Source organism: Saimiri boliviensis, chromosome 4 (assembly GCF_048565385.1).
Source record: "Saimiri boliviensis isolate mSaiBol1 chromosome 4, mSaiBol1.pri, whole genome shotgun sequence".
NCBI classification, from domain to species: domain Eukaryota; kingdom Metazoa; phylum Chordata; class Mammalia; order Primates; family Cebidae; genus Saimiri; species Saimiri boliviensis.
Window position 1 is genome coordinate 43,106,023 of NC_133452.1, and position 25,462 is coordinate 43,131,484.

A 25,462-nucleotide genomic window follows, 5' to 3' on the forward strand; every position below is an offset into this window, starting at 1 on the left:
TAAACTCATAGAAGCAGAAAGTAGAATGGTGGTTACCAGAGTCTAGCAGAGGGGTGTGGGGAGATATTGGTCAAAGGATACAAAATGTTCTTATGTAGGAGGAACAAGTTTAAAAGATTTATTATATAACATAGTTACTATAGTTAATAACAATTTATGATATTCTTAAATGTCACAAAGATCAGCTATCAGTTTTAGATGTTCTCACCACAAAAAAAATGATGTGTGTGAGGAGATATATGTGCGAATTAGCTTGATTTAGCCATTTTCCCAAGGTATATATATTTCAAAACATCATATTGTACATAATAAATATATGCAATTATTTGTCAATTAAAATATTTAATTAATTATTTTAAAATAAAATAACCAAGCTCTGAAACACATTCTACTGCTTTTAAAGTTTTTCATTGCACATTTCTCTGTCAAGCAAGGGAATGCAAGGCAAAGATCATTTTTCTTTTACCTTTGAAATAAATATTCTTTTAAAATTTTCTACAATCATTCTATCAATACAAACAGCTTTAATCTTTTGTACTTATGAAAATGTATACTGCATTTTAAAAATCATTATTTACATTCACTTTTTTATCATTTGATCATTTATTATTGAACTGTCTTCTATAGGGAACCCAATACATAATATTTAATTTAGTCATGAGTTCACAGAATTAAATATCATTATCTCATAGTCATTATCTCTTATCTCAACATCATTATTTTTAGTCATGCGTTTTGCATGGCTATTAATGAATTATTAAAGTTTTATTATAATGTGTCATTCTAAAATACTGAATTATTATGTATTATCCAACCAGTCCAGCAGCCCAGAGAGAGAGAGAGACACTAAAAGAAAATTGGATATAGGGTTTGTTTGTTTGTCTTTTAACATTCCAGTTCAGATCTTAGTATGTTTTTTGACTGTGATAGTATAATTTTGAAGAAGATTCTTTATATATGGAACTAAGGTAAATCCATATATCCAAGAATATTCAGGGACAGAACAACATGGCCAAATAGAAGGTTCTACCCCCCATCCCCTATACCAGGACACCAATTTAACAACAATCCACACACACAAAAAGAAATGTCATAAGAACCAAAATTCAGATGAGCACTCACAGCACCTGGTCTTAAGGTCATATTGTGGAAAGAGGCACTAAAGAGGTAGGAAAAACAGTCTTGAGTCTCCAGCACCACTTTTTCTACATCCCTCTCAGCATCAGTGGCTCAGTGCAGAGTGATGTTATGCACTGGGGAGAGGGAGAACACAGCAATTTTAAGGCACTGAACTCCCTTGTTAAAGCAGAAAACAAAACCAGACCAAATTCAAGCTAATGCCCTCCTAGGGAGGAAGTCTTTAAACCAGCCAGCTCTGAGGAGAATCACCATCCCAGTGGTCTGAACTTGAGTTCTGCACATCTTATCATTATGGGCTAAAGTGCTCTGGGGCTCTAACTAAACTTGAAAGGCAATGTAGGCAACAAGGACAGCAATGCCTAAGTTAATCCTAGTGCCACCCCTAGCCAGTGGACTGGGGCAAGCTCAGCTTACTGAGACACCAGCAGAGGGCAGCTAAGAGAGTTCTGGCATTACCTCTCCCATAACCCCAGGGTATGCAGCTTGTGGCTCCAAAAACAACCCCTTCCCTCCATTTGTGGAGAGGAAAGGGAACAGTGGGGAGGACTGCATCTTGCATCTTGAATATCAGCTCAGCCACAGCAGGATAGGGCCCCAGAGTCAGGAGGTCTTCTTTCCGGGCTGTTGCTTCCAAACAACATTTTTAGACATGCCATGGGCAAGAAGGGAACCTGCTTCCTTGAATAAAATAACCCAGTCCTGGCAGGACTCATCACTTGCTAACTGAGGAGACCTTTGGCCCTGAATAGCCAGCAGCAATACCCAGGTACTACATAGATGGCCTTGAGGGAGACTTAGAGACTCGCTGACTTTAGGTGAGAGCACATTCCCAGCTGTAGTGGCTATGGGGTAAGACAACTTCCTCTTGAGAAAACGGAGGGAAAAGTAAAAGGTACTTTGAATTTTACTTTAGGTACCAGCACAACCACAGAGGGATAAAGCACCAAGTGAGCTCTTGGGATCTGTAATTCCAGAACATGGATCATAGATGGCATTTCTGGACCTGCCCTGGGCCAGAGAGGAGCCCACTTCCCTGAAGAGAAAATCCCAGGATGGAAAGCATTCACCAGGAGCTGACTGAAGAGCACTTGGCGCTTACGGGATCATCAGCTGTAGTCTGGTAGTACTTTCCATGGGTCTGTGGTGGTGGTGGCCACAGTGAGGCTCCTCTGCCTTTGGAAAGTGGTTGGAAGATTGAGAAGAACTACATCTTGTGGTATGAGTGCCAGCTCAGACTAAGTATACTAGAACATCAGAGGGACTCTGAGGTTTTCTGCTCTAGTCCTAGGCTCCCAGATATACCTCTGGATGCATCCAAGACCTAAAAATCTTTGCCACCCTGAAGAAAAGGATACAGCACTGACTGGCTTTGCTACCTGCTGATTGTAGGGCCCCAAGGCCTTGACTGAATGTAGGTGATAGCCAGGGAGTAGTTAGTTATAGGAGACCTTGGGCAAGAACCGATGCTATGTTGAATTCAGATCTGACCCAGCAGAATTTTAGTATTTGTGGCCACAGGGATGCTTTTGTCACTTTACTGCCTGGTTCAGGTGGCTCAGAACAGAAAGAGATATTCCATTTGTTCAGGAGAATGAAAGGGAAGAGAACAAGAGTCTCTGTCTGGTAATCCAGATATTCTTCTGGATCTTGTCCAAGAACATCAAGGTGGTATTTTAATTAAGTCCCCAGGAACCATGATGTTAATGAGGTTAGGGTACTCCCAAAAGCAGATACAGCTTAGATCACAATACTCAACTCCTTTTGCATATCTGGAAAGCCTTCTCAAAAAAGAAGGGTACAAATAAGCCCAGACTGAGAAGACAACAATAAATACCTAACTCTTCAATGCCCAGACACAGACAAACATCTACAAGTATCAAGACCACCCAGGAAAACATGACCTTACCAAATGAACTAACTACAGCACCAGAGACCAATACTAGAAAAACAAAGGTAAGTGACCTTTCAGACAGAACATTCAAAATAGCTATTGTGCAGAAAATCAAAGAAATTAAGGATGCCAAAAAGTGGGATTCAGAATTCTATCAGACAAATTTAACAAAGAGATTAAAATATTTAAAAACAATCAGGCAGAAATTCTGGAGCTGAAAAATTCAAACGGCACATTAAAGAATGCATCAGGGTCTTTTAATAGCAAAGTGGATGAACAGAAGAAAAATTAGTGAGTGTGAAGACAGGGTACTTGAAAATACACAGTCAGAGGAAACAAAAGACAACAATTAAAAAACAAGGAAGCATGCCTACAGGATTTGGAAAATAGATTCAAAAAGATAAACACAAGATTATTGGCCTTAAAGAGTGGAGAGTAGGTGGGGAAAGAGATGGGATAGAGTTTATTCAAAGGGAAAATAACAGAGAATATCTCAAACGAAGAGAAAGATAGGAATATCCGAGTACAAGAAGGTTATAGAAGAGCAAGTAAATTTAACCCAAGAAGACTACCTCAGGCATTTAATAATCAAACTCTCAAAGGTCAAGGATGAAAAAAAAGGACCCTAAAAGCAACAAGAGAAAAGAAACAACATACAGTGCAGCTTCAGTACATTTGGTGGCAGACTTCTCAGTGGAAACCTTACAGGCCAGGAGAGAGTGGCATAACATATTAAAGTGTTTTTCCATTAACACTTTAAATATGTGTAGTATAGAATAGCATATCTGTTGACAATATCCTTCAAGCATAAAGGAGAAATAGACTTTCCCAGAGACAAACAAAAGCTGAGATATTTCATCAACATCAGACCTCTCTTGAAAGAAATGCTAAATGAAGTACTTCAATCAGAAAGAAAATTGACATTATCAGCAATAAGAAAACATCTAAAGGTACAAAACTCACTGGTAATAGAAAATACATAGAAAAACACAGAATATTATAACACTGTAACTGTGCTGTGTAAAATAAGTACTCTTAAATAAAAAGAATAATAAACTAATAAAAGATAACAACTACAACACTTTTTAAGAAATAGTACAATTGAAAGGTTAAAAAGCAGGGGATGAAGTAAGGCACAGAGTTTTTATCAGTTTTCTATTTGCTTATTTATTTACATGAATAGTGTTAAGTTGTAATCATCATAAAATAATGGATCATAACGTAGCATTTGCAAGCCTCATTGTAACCACAAACCAAAAACATCAAACTGATATACAAGAAATAAAAAGAAAGAAACTAAATCATATCACCAGAGAAAATCACCTCCACTAAAAGGAAGACAGGAAGAAAGAAAAGAAGGAAGAGAAGATCACAAAACAACCAGAAAACAAATAATAAAATGGCAGGACCAAGTCCTTACTTATCAATAGCAATATTGAATGAAAATTGACTAAACTCTCCAACGAAAACACATAGAACAACTGAAGGATTTTTTTTTTTTAAAGATTCAATGATCTGTTCCCTACAAGAGAAACACTTCACATATAAAGACACACATAGATGAGAAATAAAGAAATGAAAAAAGACATTTTATGCCAATGGATCCACCAAAACAGCAGGAATAGCTATATTCATATCAGATAAAATAGATTTTAAGATGAAAATGGGTTGGTGCAGTAGAAATTGCAGTTTTTGCACTGCTGGAATTTGCAGTTCGATATTGGAATACATTCTTAAATAAATGTTGTTACGTTACATGTTATTTTAATGGCAACTTGCTTTTTTTTGCTAATGACTTATTACTTGCTGTTTATTTTAGACTATTGAAATTATGTTAGACAAAAAGCAAATTCAAGTGATTTTCTTATTCAAGTTCAAAATGGATAATAAAGCAGAGGAGTCAACTCGCAACATCAATGATGCATTTGTTCCAGGAACTGCTAATAAGCATACAGTGCCATCGTGGTTCAAGAAGTTTTGTAAAGGAGATGAAAGCCTTGAAGTTGAGAAGTGTAGTGGCTGGCCATCAGAAGTTGACAATGACCAGATGAGAGCATCATAGATGCTAACCCTCTTACAACTACACAAGATGTTGCCAAAGAACTCAAGGTTGGCCAATCTACAGTTGTTCAGCATTTGAAGCAAATTAGAAAGGTGAAAAAGCTTGCTTGATAAGTGAGTGAGTGCCTCATGGGCTGACTGAAAATTTTAAAAATTGTCATTCTGAAGTGTCACCTTCTCTTTTCCTATATAACAACGAACCATTTCTCAACCAGATTGTGACATGTGATGAAAAGTGAATTTTATATGAAAATTGGTGATGACCAGCTCAATGGTTGAACTGAGAAGCTCCAAAGGCACTTCCCAAAGCCAAACTTGCACCAAAAAAAGGACATGGTCACAGTTTGATGGTCTGCTGCCAGTCTGATCCACTACAGCCTTCTGAATCCTGGCGAAACCATCACATCTGAGAAGTATGCTCAGCAAATCAATGAGATGCACCAAAAACTGCAATGCCTGCAGGTGGCATTGATCAACAGAGAAGGCCCAATTCTTCTCCAGGACAATGCCCAATCACACATCACACAACCAATGCTTCAAAAGTTGAACAAATTGGTTTATGAAGTTTTACCTCATCTGTCATATTCACCTGATCTCTCACCAAGGAGCTACCAGTTCTTCAGACATTGCAACAACATTTTGTAAGGAAAATGCTTCCATAACCAGCAGGATGAAGAAAATGCTTTCCAATAGTTCGTCAAATCCTGAAGCATGAATTTTTATGCTACAAGAATAAATTATTTTTCATTGGCAAAAATGTGTTGATTGTAATGGTTCCTATTTTGATTAATAAAGATGTGCTTGAGCCTAGTTATAATGATTTAAAATTCATATTCTGAAATTATAATTACTTTTGCACCAACCTAATAACAAGACAAAGAAGGTTACTATATAATGATAAAGGGGACAGACCAGGCAAGGTGGCTCATGACTGTAATCCCAGCTCTTTGGAGGCTGAGGTGAGTGGATCACCTGAGGTCAGGAATTTGAGATCAGCCTGGCCAACATGGCAAAACTCTGTCTCTACTAAATTTACAAAAAATTAGCTGGGTGTGGTGTGGGCACCTGTAATCCCAGCTACTTGGGAGACTGAAGCAAGAGAATTGCTTGAACTTGGGTGGGTGGGGGGGCAGAGGTTGCAATGAGCCACGATCATGCCATTGCACTACAACCTGGGTGATAGAGTGAGACTCTGTCTCAGAAAAAGAAAAAAGATAAAGGGCTAAATTCAGCAAGAGTATATGACAACTGTAAATATATATGTACCCCAACACTGTAGCATTCATATATATAAAGTAAATGTTATTAAACTAAAATGAGATAGATCCCAATACAATAATATTTAGAGACTTTAACCTCCATTTTCAGAATTAGGCAAATAACTGCGAGAGAAAAACTCAACAAAGAAACATCAGACTTAATCAGCACAATAGACCAAGTGAATCTAACAGATATTTGCAGAACATTTCACCCAATGGCTGCAGAATATACATTGTTTTCCTCAGCACATAGATCATCCTAAAGGATAGACCATATATTAAGTCACAAAGTATATTTTAAAACATTTTATGAAATTGAAACAATACCAAGTATTTTCTCTGGCCACAATGGACTAAAAGTAGAAATCAAAAACAAGAAGAATTTTGGAAACTACATAAACACATGGAAATTAAACAATATCCCCCTGAATGATTAGGTGGGTCAACAAAAGAATTAATAAGGAAATTGAAACATTTCTTGAAATAAATGATAATGGACATATACCATACCAAAATTTATGAAAAAGAATTAAAGTGGTGCTAAGAAGGAATTTAGCAGCTAAAAGTGCTTACACCAAAAAAGAAAAAAAATTGCAAAGGGTCAACCTTACAATGCATCTTAGAAAACTAGAAAAGCAAGAGCAAACCAAGCCTAAAATTAGTAGAAGAAAATAAATAATAAAGATCAAAGCAGAAATTAAAATATATTTCATTGAAATAAATGAAATTGAAATGAAGAAAACAATACAAAAAATCAATAAAATGAAAACTTGGACTTTATGAAAAGTTATAATTGACAGAGCTTTAGCAAAACTGAGAAAAAAGAAGATCCACATAAAATTAGAGACGGAAAAGGAGACGTTACAACTGATGCTGAAGAAATTCAAGGGATCATTAGTGGCTTCTAGGAGCAACAATATGTCAATAAAGTGAAAAATGTAGGAGAAATAGATGAATGCTTAGACACATACAACCTATCAATATGAACCATAAAGAAACTTGTATAAAACAATCATTCCTCAACATAATAAATTTATATATGACAGACCCACAGCTAGTATCATCCTAAATGGGAAAAAACTGAAAGCCCATCCTCTATGACCTGGAACACAAGAAGAAAGCCCACTTTCACCACTGTTATTCAGCATAGCACTGGAAGTCTTAGCTATAGCAATCAGACAATGGAAAGAAATGCAGGGCATCGAAATTGAAAAGGAGAAAGTCAAATTATCATTGTGTGCAGATAATATTACCTTATACTTAGAAAAACCCAAAGGCTCCACAAAAAAATGTATCAGAACTGATAAATTCAGTAAAGTTGTAGAATACAAATCAACTTTAAAAAATCAGTAGCATTTCTATATGCCAACAGCAAACAATTTGAAAAAGAAATAAAAAATGTAATCCTATTTAAAAGAGCCACAAATAAAATTAAATACCTAGGAATTGCCTTAACCAAAAAAAAGTGAAAGATCTCTACAATAAAAACTATAAAACATCAATGAAAGAAATTGAAGATGACAGCAAAAAAAGGGAAAAATATTCCATGTTTATAGACTGAAGGAATCAAAATTGTGAACATTTCCATATACCCAAAGCAGTCTATAAACAGACACATGGACAAATGGAACAGAATAGAGATCCCAGAAACAAAGCCACACACCTAGAGTGAACTCATTTTCAGCAAAGATGCCAAGAACATGCACTAGGAAAAAGGCAATCGCTTCAATAAATGGTGCTGGGAAAGCTCAATATCCCTATGCCAAAAAATGACACCATATCCCCATCTCTTGCCGTATACAATAATAAAATCCAAATGGATTAAAGACTTAAATCTAAGAACTCAAACTATGAAACTACCAAAAGAAAACAGTGAGGAAGATTTCCAGGACATTGGCCTGGGCAAAAATTTCTTGAGTAATATTCCGCAAGCATAGGCAACCAACGCAAAAACAGACAATTGGGGTCACATTAAGTTAAAAAGCTCTGCACAGCAAAAGAAATAATCAACAGTCAAAAGACAACCCACAGAATTGGAGGAAATCTTTACAAACTACCCATCTGAAAATAGATTAATAACCAGAATACATAAGAAGTTCAAACAACTCTGTAGGAAAAAATCTAATAATCAGATTTTTAAATGGGCAAAGAATTTGAATAGATGTTTCTCAAAAGAAGACATACAAATGGCAAACAGGCCTATGAAGAGGTGCTCAACATCACTGATCATCAGGGAAATGCAAATCAAAAGTACAATGAGATATTATCTCAGCCCAGTTAAAATGGCTTACATCCAAAAGATAGGCAATAATAAAGCTGGCGAGGATGTGGAAAAAAAGGAACCTTTGTATACTGCTGGTGGGAATGTAAATTAGTACAACTACTGTGGAAACAGTTTGTCATTTCCTCAAAAAAAAAAAAAAATAGAGCTATCATATGATCTAGCAATCCCATTGCTGGGTATACACCCAAAGGAAATCAGTATATTGATTGAACAGATATCTGCATTCCCATGTTTGTTGCAACACGGTTCACAATAGCAATGATTTGGAAGCAATTAAGTGTACATCAGATAGATGACTGTACAAAGAAAATGTGGTACTTATATACAATGAGATACTATTCAATCTTTAAAAAAAAAAAAGAAAATGAGATCCTGTCATTTGCAACAACATGGATGGCACTGGAAGTCATTATGTTAAGTGAAATGAACCTGGCACAGAAAGATAGATATCGCATGTTCTCACTTATTTGTGGGATTTAAAAATCAAAACAGTTGAACTAATGGAGATAGAAAATAGAATGATAGTTACCAGAGGCTGGGAAGGGTAGTAGGGGGTAGGTAAGAATGGTTAATGAGTACAAAGAATAGTTAGAAATCATGAATAAGACCTAGTATTGGATAGCATAACAGAATGTCTATAGTCAATAATAATTTAATTGTAAATTTAAAAATAACTAAGAGATTATAATTGGATTGTTTGTAAATGCTTGAGAAGATGAATACCCTATTTTAAATTTTACATAATGTGATTATTAAGCATTGCATTCTTGTATCAAAACTTTCCAAGTACCCCATAAAAATGCACATCTACTTTGTAGCCACAGAAATTTAAAAATAATAAAAATAAAAATAATTTACAGAAAGTATCAAAGATAAAGAAGGAAATAAATTAACTTAAAGCTGGTATTCCTGGAAATCCCTGAAAAATGAAGTGTCCCACGGTGGAGACAAACAAATTAACCATTTAGCCACCACAGATTGGCAAAGATTTTCCTAGGAAAAATTACAAAGGTAATTTCTTTTAAAGTCATGAAAGTATTAAAATTAAAGAACTGGTCCTGTGCACTGCAGATATGTACCATTTCCATTCCTATACAAGCTATCAAATAAACATCTGTTAATTTTTTTAAAAAAATTGTATTGTTGAAGATAGTATAATGATTTGGAAAACACTTTTTCAAACATTTGTTTTGAGAAAACAAAGCATTCTTACACACAAATAAAGAATCAAACCAAGAAGGAAGTCAAACAGCAGAAAATTAAGAGGCAGAAATAGAAAATAATCAAAGTTTGTAAGTGGAGAAATGTGACATAATGACAAAGATTTATATATATATATATATATATATATATATATATATATATATATATATATATTTAATAGCATTTTAGGTTCTGGGGTATATGTAAAGAACATGCAGAATTGTTGCATAGGTACATACATGGCAATGTGGTTTGCTGCTTCCATCCCCATCACCTATATCTGGCATTTCTCCCCATGTTATCTCTCCCCAACTTCCTACCCGCCACTGTCCCTCCCCTAGTCGCCCCCAACAGACCTCAGTGTGTGATGCTCTCTTCCCTGTGTCCATGTGTTCTCATTGTTCAACATCCACCTATGAGTGAGAACATGCAGTGCTTGATTCTCTGTTCCTGTGTCAGTTTGCTGAGAATGATGGTTTCCAGGTTCATTCATGTCCCCACAAAGGACACGACCTCATTGTTTTTTATGGCTGCATAGTATTTCATGCTGTATATGTGCCACATTTTCCCTGTCCAGTCTATCATTCATAGGCATTTGGGTTGGTTCCAAGTCTTTGCTATTGTAAACAGTACTGCAGTGAACATACATGTGCACGTGTCCTTATAATAGAATGATTTATAATCCTTTGGTTACATACCCGGTAATGGGATTGCTGGGTCAAATGGAATTTCTATTTCTAGGTCCTTGAGGAATGGCCACACTGTCTTCCACAATGGTTGCACTAATTTACACTCCTACCAACAGTGTAAAAGTGTTCCTATTTCTCCACATGCTCTCCGGCATCTGTTGTCTCCAGATTTTTAAATGGTCACCACTCTAACTGGTGTGAGATGGTATCTCAATGTAGTTTTGATTTTCATTTCTCTAATGACCAGTGATGATGAGCATTTTTTCATATGTTTTCATATGTTTGTTGGCCTCTTTTGAAAAGTGTCTGTTCATATCCTTTGCACACTTTTGAATGGGTTTGTTTGTTTTCTTCTTGTATATCTGTTTCAGCTCTTTGTAGATTTTGGATATAAGTCCTTTGTCAGATGGGTAGATTGCAAACATTTTTTCCCATTCTGTTGGTTCCCAGTTCACTCTAATGATTGTTTCTTTTGCTGTGCAGAAGCTCTGGAGTTTAATTAGATCCCATTTACTAAAATTGACAACTTACACTAAAATTAACTCCAGATGGATTAAAGGCTTAAACATAAGACCTAACACTATAAAAACCTTAGAGGAAAACCTAGACAAAATCATTCAGGACATAGGCATAGGCAAGGATTTCATGAATAAAACACCAAAAGTATTGGCAGCAAAAGCCAAAATAGACAATGCTTTTAAAAAAAAAATTGAGGATCAACAAATTCAAGGAAAGGTATGATGGAAAATTCCTAGTTTCAATATACGGCAAAAGAGAAATTGTCCCTAAAAGTATTCTGCTGAGAGGGTGAGTGATCACCGCATTTCCAAACAAGGTACCAGGTGCATCTCAATGGAACAGTTTGCACAGTGGGTGTAGCCCAAGAAGGGCAAGCTGAGGCAGGGTAGGACATTACCTCACCCAGGAGGTGTAATCCCCAGAGGACAACCCCTCTCTATACAACAGAGGCCATCAGGGGGTTTTTCAGCCACTCCATCACTCGAGTTCAGATACTGTGCTTCTCCCACAGTTTTTACCACCCACAGACCAAGAGATTCCCTGGCTGAAAAGTGCCACGAGTTTCCAGCACAGCTGTTTCAGTCAGCACTGTGGGTTTTGCATAAAAACTCACACAAATCTGGGCAGCTGTTTCAACCAATTCCTGGAATGCCTGGGAGACAGTGTTGCCCATTCAACTAAATAAGAAGGTGCAGAAAGCAGGGAGCCAGGTGATCTGGCTCAGCGAGTCCCATCCCCACAAAGCCCAGCAACCTGAAATGGTCAGGATTAAGAGTTTCACAGCAAGCACGGCTGGACTCGAGATGGTCCAGCTCTCCAGAGAGAAGGGCATCTGCCATTACCAAGGCAGTCCACCAACACCAAGGCAGTCCGCCATTACTGAGGCAGACTGCCATTACCAAAGCAGTTCTAACTGTACCTCTGTAAAGAAAATTGCATGGAAGATTACACAGCAGCTGGGCACATACCGTGGCAGCTTAGCAATGCCTCTGCTGGCAGACTGTGACTAAACTACCTCCTTGCTAGGCAGGGCATCTCTGAAAAAAGTCAGCAGCACATCAGGAACTGATAAATGAAGCCCCACCTTGCCGGGACAGAGCACCTGGGAAAAGAGGTGGTATGAGTTCCTCTGCAGCAGACTTAAATGTACCTGCCCAGCAGGTCTGAATGGAACAATGGAGCTCCCAGCACAGCACTTGAGCTCTAATAAGGGACAGGCTGTCTCCTCAATTGTTCACCAGCAAGGGAACAAAGCTGGATGGAAAATGAGTCTAATGAATTGACAGAAGCAGGCTTCAGAAGTTGGGTAATAGCAAACTTCTGGGAGATAAAAGAACATGTTCTGATCCAATGCAAATAAACTAAGAACCTTGAAAAAAGGTTAGACAAAATGCTAACTAGAATAACCAGCTTAGAGAAGAACATAAATGACTTGATGGAGCTGAAAAACACAGCATGAGAACTTCATGAAGCAAACACAAGTTTCAATAGCTGAATTGACCAAGCAGAAGAAAGGATATCAGAGATTGAAGATCAACTCAATGAAATAAAACAAGAAGGCAAGATTAGAGAAAAAAGAGTGAAAACAAATGAACAAAGTCTCCAAGAAATATGGGATTATGTGAAAAGACCTAATCTACGTTTGATCAGTGTATCTGAATGTGATGAAGAGAATGAATCTAAGCTGGAAAACACTCTTCAGAAGATTATCCAGGAGAAATTCTGCAACCTAGCGAGGCAGGCTGACATTCAAGTCCAGGAAGTACAGAGAACACCATAAAGGTATTCCTCAAGAAGAGCAATCCCAAGGCACATAATCATCAGATTCACCAGGGTTAAAATGAAGGAAAAAATGCTAAGGGCAGCCAGAGAGAAAGGTGGGGTTACCCACAAAGGGAAGCCCATCAGACTCACAGCACATCTCTTAGCAGAAACACTACTAGCCAGAAGAGAGTGGAGGCCAATATTCAACATCATTAAAGAAAAGAACTTTCAACCTAGAATTGCATATCCAGCCAAACTAAGCTTCATAAGTGAAGGAAAAATAAAATCCTTTATAGACAAGCAATTGTTCAGAGATTTCATCACCACCAGGCCTGCCTAACAAGAACTCCTGAAAGAATAACTAAACATGGAAACGTACAACCAGTAATAGCCACTCCAAAAATGTACCAAATTGTAAAGACCACTCACACAATGAAGAAACTGCATCAACTAACAGGTAAAACAGCCAGCTAGCATCAAAATGGCAGGATCAAATTCACACATAACAATATCAACCTTAAATATAAATGAGCTAAATGCCCCAATCAAAAGACACGGACTGGCAAATTGGAAAAAAAAACCAAGACGCATTGGTGTGCTGTATTTCAGGAAACTCATCTCATGTGCAAGGACACACATAGGCTCAAAATAAAGGAATGGAGGAAGATTTACCAAGCAAATGGAGAGCAAAAAAAAGCAGGAGTTGCAGTCCTAGTCTCTGATAAAATAGACACTAAAACAGCAAAGATCAAATGAGAAAAAGAAGGGCATTACATAATGGTAAAAGGATCAATGCAACAAGAAGAGTTAACAATCCTAAATATATATATGCACTCAGTGCAGGAGCACCCAGATACATAAAGCAAGTTCTTAATGACCTACAAAGAAATGTAGACTCCTACACAATAATAGTGGGAGACTTCAACACTCCACTGTCAATATTAGGCAGATCAACAAGACAGAAAATTAACAAGAATATCCAGGACTTGAACTCTGATGTGGACCAAGCGGACCTAATAGACGTCTACACAACTCTCCACCCCATATCCAGAGAATATACATTCTTCTCAGCACCACATCTCACCTACTCTAAAATTCACCACATAATTGGAAGTAAATCACTCCTCAGCAAATGCAAAAGAACAGAAATCATAACAAACAGTCTTTCAGACCACAATGCAATCAAATTAGAACTCAGGATTAAGCAACTAACTCAGAACCACACAGCTTCATGGAAACTGAACAACTGGCTCCTGAATGCTGACTGGATAAACAATGAAATGAAGGCAGAAATAAAGATGTTCTTCAAAACCATGAGAACAAAGATACAACATACCAGAATCTCTGGGACACATTTAAAGCAGTGTCTAGAGGGAAATTTATAGCAATAAATGCCCATGTGAGAAGCAATGAAAGATCTAAAATCAATACTCTGTTGTCAAAATTTAAAGAGTTAGAGAAGAAAGATTTTAAAAACTCAAAAGCTAGCAGAAGACAAGAAATAAAAGATCAGAACAGAACTGAAGGAGACAGAGATACAAAAACCCATCAAAAAATCAATAAATCCAGGAGCTGGTTTTTTGAAAAGATCAACAAAGTAGACCACTAGCAAGATTAATAAAAGAGAAAAGAGAGAAGAATCAAACAGATGCAGTAAAAAATGATAAAGGGGATATCACCACTGATTCCACAGAAATAAAAACTACCATTAGAGATTACTACAAACAACTCTATGCATATAAACCAGTAAACCTGTAAGAAACGGGTAAATTCCTGGATGCTAGCACCCTCCCAAACGTAAAACAGGAAGAAGTTGAAACTCTGAGCAGACTAATAACAAAGGCTGAAGTTGCAGCAGCAATTAATAGTCTACCAACCAAAAAAAGCCCCGGTCCAGATATGTTCACTGCCAAATTCTACCAGACATACAAAGAGGAGCTGGTACCACTCCTGAAACTATTCCAAACAATACAAGAAGACGGAATCCTTCCCAAAACATTTCATGAGACCAACATCATCCTGATACCAAAACCTGGAAGAGACTCAACAAAAAAGAAAACTTAAGACTATATTCATGATGAACATAGATGCAAAAATCTTCAATAAAATACTGGCAAACCGATTGCAACAGCAGATCAAAAAGTTTGATCCATCATGATCAAGTAGGCTTCATCCTGAGAATGCAAGGCTGGTTCATCATACCCAAGTCTATAAATGTAATCCACCACATAAAAAGAACCATAGACGAAAACCACATAATTATCTCAATAGATGCAGAGAAGGCATTCAACAAAATTCAACAGCTCTTTATGAGAAAAACTCTCAGTAAACTAGGTATCAATGGAACATATCTCAAAATAATAAAAGCTATTTACAACAAATCCACTGCCAATATCATACTGAATGGGCAAAAACTGGAAGCATTCCCTTTGAAATCTGGCACTAGACAAGGATGCCCTCTCTCACCACTCCTATTTAATATAGTATTGGAAGTTCTAGGCAGATCAATCAGGCAAGAAAAAGAAATAAAGTTTATTCACTTAGGAAAGGAGGAAGTCAAATTGTCTCTATTTGCAGATGACATGATTGTATATTTAGAAGACCCCATTGTCTCAGCCTTAAATCTCCTTAAACTGATAAGCATTGTCAGCAAAGTCTCAGAATACAAAATCAATGTGCAGAAATCACAAGTATTCTTATACACAAATAATAGACTTAAAGAGAGCCAAATCAAGAATGAACTGCCAATCACAATTGCTACAAAGAGAATAAAATACCTAGGAATACAACTAACAAAGGATGTAAAGGGCCTCTTCAAGGAGAACCACAAACCACTGCTCAAGGAAATGAGAGAGGACACAAACAGATGGAAAAAGCTTCCATGCTCATAGTTAGGAAGAATCAATATTGTGAAAATAGCCATACTGCCCAAAGTAATTTATAGATTCAAAGCTCTCCTCATCAAGCTACCAATGACCTTCTTCACAGAACTGGAGAAAAGCACCTTAAACTTCACATAAAACCAAAAGAGAGCCCACATAGTCAAGACAATCCTAAGCAAACAGAACAAAGCTGGAGGCATCACACTACCTGACTTCAAACTATACTTCAAGGCTACAGTAATCAAAACAGCATGGTACTGGTACCAAAACAGATATAGACCAATGAAACAGAACCAAGGCGTCAGAGACATCACCACACATCTACAACCATCTTTGACAAACCTGACAAAAACAAGCAGTGGTCTTTGACTAATCTGACGAAAACAAGCAAGGAGGAAAGGATTCCCTGTTTAATACATGATGGGAAAACTGGCTAGCCATATGCAGAAAGCAGAAACTGGACCCCTTCCTGACACCTTACACTAAAATTAACTCCAGATGGATTAAAGACTTAGACATAAGATCTAACACCATAAAAATCCTAGAAGAAAACCTAGGCAAAACCATTCAGGACATAGATGCAGGCAAAGACTTCATGACTAAAACACCAAAAACAATGTCAACAAAAGCCAAAATAGACAAATGGTATCTAATTAAACTCCAGACCTTCTGCACAGCAAAAGAAACAATCATTAGCATGAACCGGCAACCAACAGAATGGGAAAAAATGTTCGCAATCTAACCATCTGACAAATGGCTTATATCCAGAATCTACAAAGAACTAAAACATTTTACTAGAAAATACAAAAACAAACAAACTCATTCAAAAGTGGGCAAAGAATATGAACAGACACTTTTCAAAAGAAGACATATATGTGGCCAACAAACATAAAAAAATGCTCATTATCACATGTCATTAGAGAAATGTAAATCAAAACCACATTGAGATGCCATCTCACATCAGTTAGGATGGCCATCATTAAAAAATCTGGAGAAAACAGATGTTGGAGAGGGTGTGGAGAAATAAGAACGCTTTTACACTGTTGGTGAGAGTGTAAATTCATGCAACTATTGTGGAAGACAGTGTCGCGATTCCTCAAGGACTTAGAAATAGAAATTCTATTTGACCCAGCAATCCTATTACTGTTCTATTATAAAGACGAATTACACGTATGTTCACTGTGGCACTGTTTACAATAGCAAAGATCTGGTACCAACCCAAATGCCCATCGATGATAGACTGGACAAGGAAAATGTGGCACATATATACCATGGAATACTATGCAGCCATAAGAAATGATGAGTTAATGTCCTTTGTAGGGACATGGATGAATCTGGAAACCATCATACTCAGCAAACTGACACAAGAACATAAAATCAAACACTGCATGTTCTCGCTGATAGGTGGATGTTGAACAATGAGAACACATGGACACAGGGAGGAGAGCATCACACACTAGTGTCTGTCTGGGAGGTAGGGGAGGGACAGCAGAAGGGGAGGTTGGGGAGAGATAACATGGAGAGAAATATCAGGTACAGGTGACAGGGGGATGGATGCAGCAAACCACCTTGCTATGAATGTACCTATGCAATAATCCTGCATGATCTGTACATGTACTCCAGAACCTAATGTACAATTTTTAAAAAGTATTCTGCTGAAGGTACATAAAAATGTGAAAAACAGCAACATAAAAAGGATTTTACATATTTTACAGTGTTTTTAGTAAATAAAGGTGAAAAAGTTGGCGAATTTGAAGAAGAGAGACCTGAACACAATAGAAATTAGCTAAATCTGTGACTTCTGTCAATACAAGGTGAAATGAAGGGTGAAAACTTTAGTTCTAGGGTGGCAGCCAATATTTAAAACCCAAGGTGCCTGGTTTTAAACTCTGCACAGAAATAGAAGGGAACTTTTCCTCTCATAAGGGGGCACTTGGCACACACAAATAAAGCCAGGACCCTCAAAAGGGCACACTCTTGTTTTAAGAACAGAAAAATGCTGTCCGCCACCATAGAGTGAGTGATGTAAGTATTTCTGTAAGAACTCTGGATAGTCAAAAACAAACTAATAAATTTTAAAAAGCTTTCCTAAAAATTATAACTTTCACCTTGTAAATTTTAAATTTTCACCTTTTTATAATATGAAAGCCCTCAAGTTAAGAAATAAATTTAAGAATTTATCTTAGGTTGATTATTCCATGAAGCACTGGGCAGAATGTGTGAAGAAACAATTTATCAGAAGCTAGAGTTAGCATTAAAAACAAACAAGAGGATTAGAAACCCGAGAATTTAAGAAGGCAAAATAATCTGATATAAAATACATTTTAAGTAAGTAAATAAAGTATACATACATAACATGAGTCAGAAATTGGTACATCCTATTGTTCCAATTTCTGACTCATGTTATATATGTATATTAAGAAATCCCTATGAAAGAAAGATATGGTCACTGAAATTTACAAACAAATAGCAGAATGTATGTGGGTAAAAAGACTAATAAACTAGAAAAACAGGTATCAGAAAATTTATACGGAATAAAGTACAGAAAGATTAATAAATGATAAACAAAAAGAAGAGTCTGAGAGATATGAAGGGTAAGACAAGATGGTCAACTTGTCATGGACTTACAGGAAAGTGTAGATAAATGGTAGGAAAGATCATAGACAATGAGATAATAACCTGGTTTTGAGAAGAATCATAAATTCTAAATAAGATAAATAAAACTAAATTTATTTCTAAATATAGTGTAATAAAGTTCTTAATACCAAAAAGAAAAAGATCTAAAAACAAGCCCAAGATAAAAGAAAGGTTATACATTAAAAATAACATTTAATGAATAACCAATTCTTTATAGCAATAGTAAAGAACAGATGATAATGAAAATAGCTTTATAGCAATGAAATAAAGTGCCTATTGATCCAGAATTCTGCAACCAAATAAATTATCATCTACTCTTGGGTGCAAAATTAAAATATTTTACATAAAGACTGTCATTAATTACAATTACTGAAAACTAAAAAATGTACTTTTGAAATAGAGAAAAAAAGAGAATTCAAATAAACAAAATAAAAAAGGAAAAACTAGAAGATGTCCACAAGTGCATCATTAAAAGAATAACACATATAAAGAAAGAAAAGCAGAATTTGATTTTGGGAAATTAAAATGAATCACCAGAGACAATGCAGATAAATTAAAAATTAATCAACTCACAAATATTAATGTCCCTTTCTACCACTGAGAAAATAGAACAAAATATTATGCCACTCTCTAGTGCAACAAAAAAAATCTACAAATTAATTTAGTAAAAATCTTCATAGCGAAAAAATTTGAAATCTTAACAATGACATAGAAATGGATCTGAATAAATGGAGGGATATACCAATCACGAGTTATTTACATTTCTCAGCTTAGCACTGTGACCCTCTGCATGCTTATACATTTGTGAACTTTCAGTAAACTATATAATTTCTTCAACTTCATTTTGTAATTTTTGCACACATTATTATTTTCCAGGTTGAATCTTATATCTTGAATATATTAATTCTAACTGATATCGACACTTTCTCTCAAGAAAATAGTTGTAACTATAGACCTTAACTTCAACTCAAAATAACAAAAGGTACAAACATGTTAAATTAGTGTACTAATAATACCAACTTCAGAAAAATTGACTTATTTCTGTTTATATTTGGTTTATTAAATCAGAATGTTACTCTGAGTGTGAGATAGTTTATATTCTTTGCCAACACTTGAAGTTAATGGACATATTAGTCCTGCCAACCATTTAAATTAGTATTTGCCTGATTACCAATAAAATTAAGCATCTCTTTATATAATTATTAGCTATCTAGATTATCTTTTTTGTGAATTGCTTGCTCATATACTTTGGCCCATGAAAATTTTTTTTTAATTTTAAATTCTGGTTTACAAATGCAGAACATGTAAGTTGGTTATATAGATATACGTGTGCCACGGTGGTTTGCTGCACCTATCAATTCATTATCTAGGTTTTAGTCCCTGCATACATTAGCTATTTGGCCTAATGCTCTACCTCCCCTCAAACCACACACTCTGAATGGCTCCTGTGTGTGTTGTTCCCCTGTGTCCATGTGTTCTCATTATTCAACTCCCACTTATAAGTGAGAAAATGTGGTGTTTTGTTTTCTGTTCCTGTGTTAGTTTGCTGAGAATGACGGCTTCCAGGTTCATCCATGTCCCTGTTAAGGATATTATCTCATTCCTTTTTATGGATGCATACTATTCTATGATGTAAATGTACTACACCTTCTTTACCCAACCTATCATTGTTGGTCAATGATCGAACAACCCAATGATGGTTCCATGTTTTTGCTATTGTAAATAGTGCTGCAATAAACATATATGTGCATGTGCCTTTATAGTAGAATTATTTATGTTCTTTTGGGTATACACCCAGTAATGGGTTTGCTGGGTCAACTGGTATTTCTGGTTCTAGATTCTGGTATTTCTGGTTCTAGAAGACAGTGAAGAATCTAGCAGACGGCTGGGTCAGCTGGTATTTCTGGTTCTAGATCCTGGCATTTCTGGTTCTAGAGGACAGTGAGGAATTGCCACACCATCTTTCACAATGGTTGACCTAGTTTACACTCCCACCAACAGTTTAAAAGCGTTACTATTTCTCTATCCATATCCCCTTGAGCATTTGTTGTATCCTGACTTTAATGATCGCCATTCTAACTGGTGTGGGATAATATCTCACTGTGGTTTTGATTTGCATTTCTGTAATGACCAGTGATGATGAGCTTTTTTCATGTGTTTGTTGGCCACATAAATGTCTTCTTTTGAGAAGTGTCTGTTCATATCCTCCACACACTTGCTGAACTTTAGTAATCACCATTCTGACGGGCATAAGACGGTATGTTACTGCAGCTTTGATTTGCATTTCTCTAATGATCAATGATGTTGAGATTTTCTTTCTTTCTTTCTTTCTTTCTTTCTTTCTTTCTTTCTTTCTTTCTTTTTTTTTTTTTGAGAGAGTTTCATTCTTGTTACTCAGGCTGGAGTGCAATGGCGCAATCTCTGCTCACTGCAACCTCCGCCTTCTGGGTTCAAGCAATTCTCCCGCCTCAGCCTCCAGAATAGCTGGGACTACAGGCGTGCACCACCATGCCCAGCTAATTTTTTGCATTTTTAGTAGAGATGGGGTTTCACCATGTTGACCAGGATGATCTTGATCTCTTGACCTCGTGATCCACCCACCTCGGCCTCCCAAAGTGCTGGGATTATAGGCGAGAGCCACCACGCCAGCCCGAGTTTTTCTTCATAATTTTGTTGGCTACATAAATGTCTTGAGAAGTGTCTTTTACATCCTTTGCCTAATTTTTGATGGGATTGTTTATTTATTGTAAATTTGTTTAAGTTCCTTGTAGATTCTGGATATTAACCCTTTGTCAGATGGGTCACTTGCAAACATTTTCTACTATTCTCTAGGCTACCTGTTCACTCTGATGACAGTTGCTTTGCTGTGCAGAAGTTCTTTGATTTAATTAGATTCCATTTGTCAATTTTGGCTTTTGGTGCAATTGCGTTTGGTGTTTTAGTCATGAAGTCTTTGCCCATGCCTATGTCCTGACTGTATTGCCTACGATTTTTTCTAGGTTGTTTTGGTTTGGAGTTTTACATTTAACTCTTCAATCCATCTTGAGTTAATTTTTTTATAAGGTGTAAGGAAGAGGTCTAGTTTCAGTTTTCTGTACATGGTTAGCCAGTTTTCCCAGCATCATTTATTAAATAGTGAATCCTTTTCCCATTGCTTGTTTTTGTTAGGTTTGCAGAAGATCAGATGTTTTTATTTATGAGGTCTCTGTTCTGTTTCATTGGTCTACAGGTCTGTTTTGGTACCAGTACCATGATGTTTTGGTTACCGTAGCCTTGTAGTATAGTTTGAAGTCAGGTAGTGTGATGCCTCCAGCTTTCTTCTTTTGCTTCAGATTTTTATGGCTATATGGGCTTTTTCTGTTTGCTTGTTTGTTTCATATAAAATTTACAGATTTTTTTCTACTTCTGTGAAGGATATCAATGATAGTTTGATGGGAATAGCATTTGAATCTATTAATTACTTTGGGCAGTATGACCATTTTTGTGTTGATTCTTCCTACCCATGAGGATAGAATGTTTTTACAATTATGTCCTCTCTTATTTCCTTGAGCAGTGGTTTGTAGCTCTCCTTGAAGAGGTCCTTCACATCCCTGTTAGCTGTAATCCCGGGTATTTTATTCTATTTGTAGCGATTGTGAATAGGAATTCATTCGTGATTTGGCTTTCTGCTTATCTACTGGTGTAAAGGAATGCTTGTGATTTTTGCACATTGATTTTTGTATCAATTTAATTTTCTTATTAGCTTCAGGAGTTTTTCAGCTGAAATGATGGAGTTTTTTAAATATAGAATCATGTCATCTGCAAATTGAGACAATTTGACTTTTTTTCTTCCTATTAAATACCTTTTATTTATTTCCCTTGCCTGACTGCCTTGGCCAGAACTTCTAATACTATATTGAATAGGAGTGGTGAGAGAGGGCATCCTTATCATGTGCCAGTTTTCAATGGGAATGCTTCCAGCTTTTGCCCAGTCAGTATGATATTGTCTGTGGGTTTGTCATAAACAGTCCTTATTATTTTGAGATATGTTCCATCAATACCTAGTTTATTTGGAGTTTTTAACATAAAGGGATATTACATTTTATCAAAGGCTTTTTCTGCATCCCTTGAGATAGTCTTGTGGTTTTTGTCATTGGTTCTTTTTATGTGATGGATGACATTTATTGCTTTGCATATGTTCAACCAGCCTTGCATCCCAGGGATGAGGCTGATTTGATTACGATGTGTAAGCTTTTTGATGTGCTGATGGATTAGCTTTGCCAGTATTTTAATGAGGATATTCACATCGATATTCATCAGGATACTGGCCTAAAGTTTTCCTTTTTGTTGTGTCTCTGCCAGATTTTGGTATTAGGATGATGCTGGCCTCATAAAATGAGTTAGAGGAGAGTCCCTTGTTTTCAATTGCTTGCAATAGTTTCAGAAGGAATGGTATCAACTCCTCTTTGTACCTCTGGTAGGATTCAGCTGTGAATCTGTCTGGTCCTGGGCTTTTTTTTGGTTGATATGCTATTAACTACTGCCTCAATTTCAGAACTTGTTATTGGTCTATTCAGGGATTTGACTTCTTTCTGGTTTAGTCTTGGGAGAGTGTATGTGTCCAGGAATTTATCCATTTTTTTTTTCAAGATTTTCTAGTTTATTTGCATACAAGTGTTTACAGTATTCTCTCATTGTACCTGGTATTTCTGTGGAGTCAGTGGTGCTATCCTCTTTATCATTTTTATTGTGTCTACTTGATTCTTCTCTCTTTTCTTCTTTATTATTCTAGTTAGTGATCTATGTATTTTTTTTTCCAAAAAGCCAGCTCCTGAATTTATTGATTTTTTGAAGAGTTTTTTTTGTGTGTCTATCTCCTTCAGTTCTGCTCTGATCTTAGTTATTTGTTGTCTTCTGCTAGCTTTTGGATTTGTTTGCTGTTGCTTCTCTAACTCTATTAATTGTGGTATTAGGGTGTCAATTTGAGATTGTTTAAGCCTTCCAATGTGAGCATTTGGTGCTATAAATTTCCCTCTTAACGCTAATTTATCTGTGTCCCAGAGATTCTTGTATGTTGTCTCCTTGTTCTCACTGGTTTCAAAGAATTTCCTGATTTCTGCCTTAATTTCATTATTCACCCAGGAGTAATTCATAAGCAGGTTGTTCAATTTCCATGCATTTGTGTGGTTTTGAGTGAGTTTATTGATCCTAAATTCCAATTTGATTGCACTGTGGTCTGAGAGACTGTTATCATATTAATTCTTTTACATTTCCTGAGGAATGTTTTACTTTCAGTTACATGGTTGATTTTAGAATAAGTGCCATGTGGCACTGAGAAGAATGTATATTCTGTTGATTTGGAGTGGAGAGTTCTGTAGAGGTCTATTAGGTTTACTTGATGCAGAGCTGAGTTCAAGTCCTGAATATCCTTGTTAAATTTCTGTCTCATTGATCTATCTAATATTGACAGGGGGGTGTGGAAGTTTCCCACTGCTATTGTGTGGGAGTCTAAGTCTCTTTGTAGGTCTCTAAGAACTTGTTTTATGAATAGCATGCTCCTGTGTTGGGTGCATATATATATATATAGAATAATTAGCTCTTGTGGTTGAATCAATCCCTTTACAATTATGTAATGTTCTTCTTTCTATATTTATGTTTGTTGATTTAAAGTCTGTTTTATCAGAAATTAGGAGTGCAATCCCTGCTTTTTTCTGCTTTTCATTTGCTTGGTAAATTTTCCTCCATTCCTTTATTTTGAGATAATATGTGTCTTTGCAAGTGAGATGAGTCTCCTGAATACAGCACACCAATGCATCTTGACTCTTTAACCAATTTGCCAGTCTGTGTCTTTTAATAGGGACATTTAGACCATTGACATTTAAGTTTAATATTGTTGTGTTTGAATTTGGTCCTGTCCTTATGATGTTACCTGGTTACTTTGCATACTAGTTGATGCAGTTTCTTCATAGTGTCTTTGGTCTTCATATTTTGGTGTGTTTTGCTGTGGCTGGTAAGGATTTTTCTTCCCATTTTTGTTATTCCATATTTAATATCCATATTCCTTCAAGATCTCTTGCAAAACAGCCCTGGTGGTAATTAAATCCCTCAGCATTTGCTTGTCCGAAAAGGATTTTATTTTTCCTTTGCTTATGAAGCTTAGTTTGGCTGGATATAAAATTATGGGTTGGAAATTTTTTCTTTAATAATGTTGAATATTGGCCTCCATGCTCTTCTGGCTTGTAGGTTTCTGCTGAGAGGTCTTCTGTTAGTCTGATGTGCTTCCCTTTGTTGGCAACCTGGCCTTTTTCTCTGGCTGCCCTTAACATTTTTTCCTTCAATTTGACCTTAAAGAATCTAATGATTATGTGTCTTGGGGTTGATCTCCTCACAGAGCATTAGTGGTGTTCTCTGTATTTCCTGAATTTGAATGTTGGCCTGTCTTGCTCACTTGGAGAAGTTCTCCTGACTAATATCCTGAAGTGTGTTTTTCAACTTGGCTTCATTCTTCTTATCTCATTCAGGTACTCCAATCAATCATGATTTGGTCTTTTTACAAAGTCCCATATTTTTCTGAGGTTTCATTTGTTCATTTGCATTCTCTTTTCTCTAATCTTGTCTACATGCTTTATTTCAGCAAGATGGTATAAAACTCTGATATCCTTTCTTCCACTTGGTCAATCTGGCTATAGATACTTGTGTATGCTTCATGATGTTTTCTTGCTGTGTTTTTCAGCTCCATCAGGTCATTTCGTCTTCCTCTCTAAATTGGTTATTCCAGTAAGCAGCTCCTGTAACCATTAATCAAGGTTCTTAGCTTCTTTAAATTGGGTTAGAATATGCTCCTTTAGCTCAGTGGAGTTTGTTATTACCCACCTTCTGAAGCCTACTTCTATTTTGTCCATCTCATCCTCCACCCATCTCATCCTCCCTCAAGTTCCATGCCCTTGCTGTAGAGGTGTTGTAATAATTTGGAATAGACACATTCTGTCCTTTTGAGTTTTCAGTGTTTTTTTTAATTGACTCTTTTCAATATTCATGAGTTTGTCTAGTTTCAATCTTTCAGGATGCCCACACTCGGATGGGGCTTTTGTGGGGACTTCTTTTTGTTGATGTTGTTGTTGTTGCTTTCTGTTTTTCTCTCAACAGTCAGGTCT

The 25,462-nt window shown here is 36.4% G+C and overlaps 1 protein-coding gene and 1 pseudogene across 2 annotated transcripts in view; one reads left to right on the forward strand and one right to left on the reverse strand.

Moving 5' to 3' along the window:
- Positions 1 to 25,462, reverse strand: part of CENPW (centromere protein W) — a 215,124-nt gene that overhangs the window by 46,907 nt on the left and 142,755 nt on the right. The window lies entirely within an intron of this gene.
- LOC141584186 (histone-lysine N-methyltransferase SETMAR-like) lies at positions 3,037 to 5,882 on the forward strand (annotated as a pseudogene).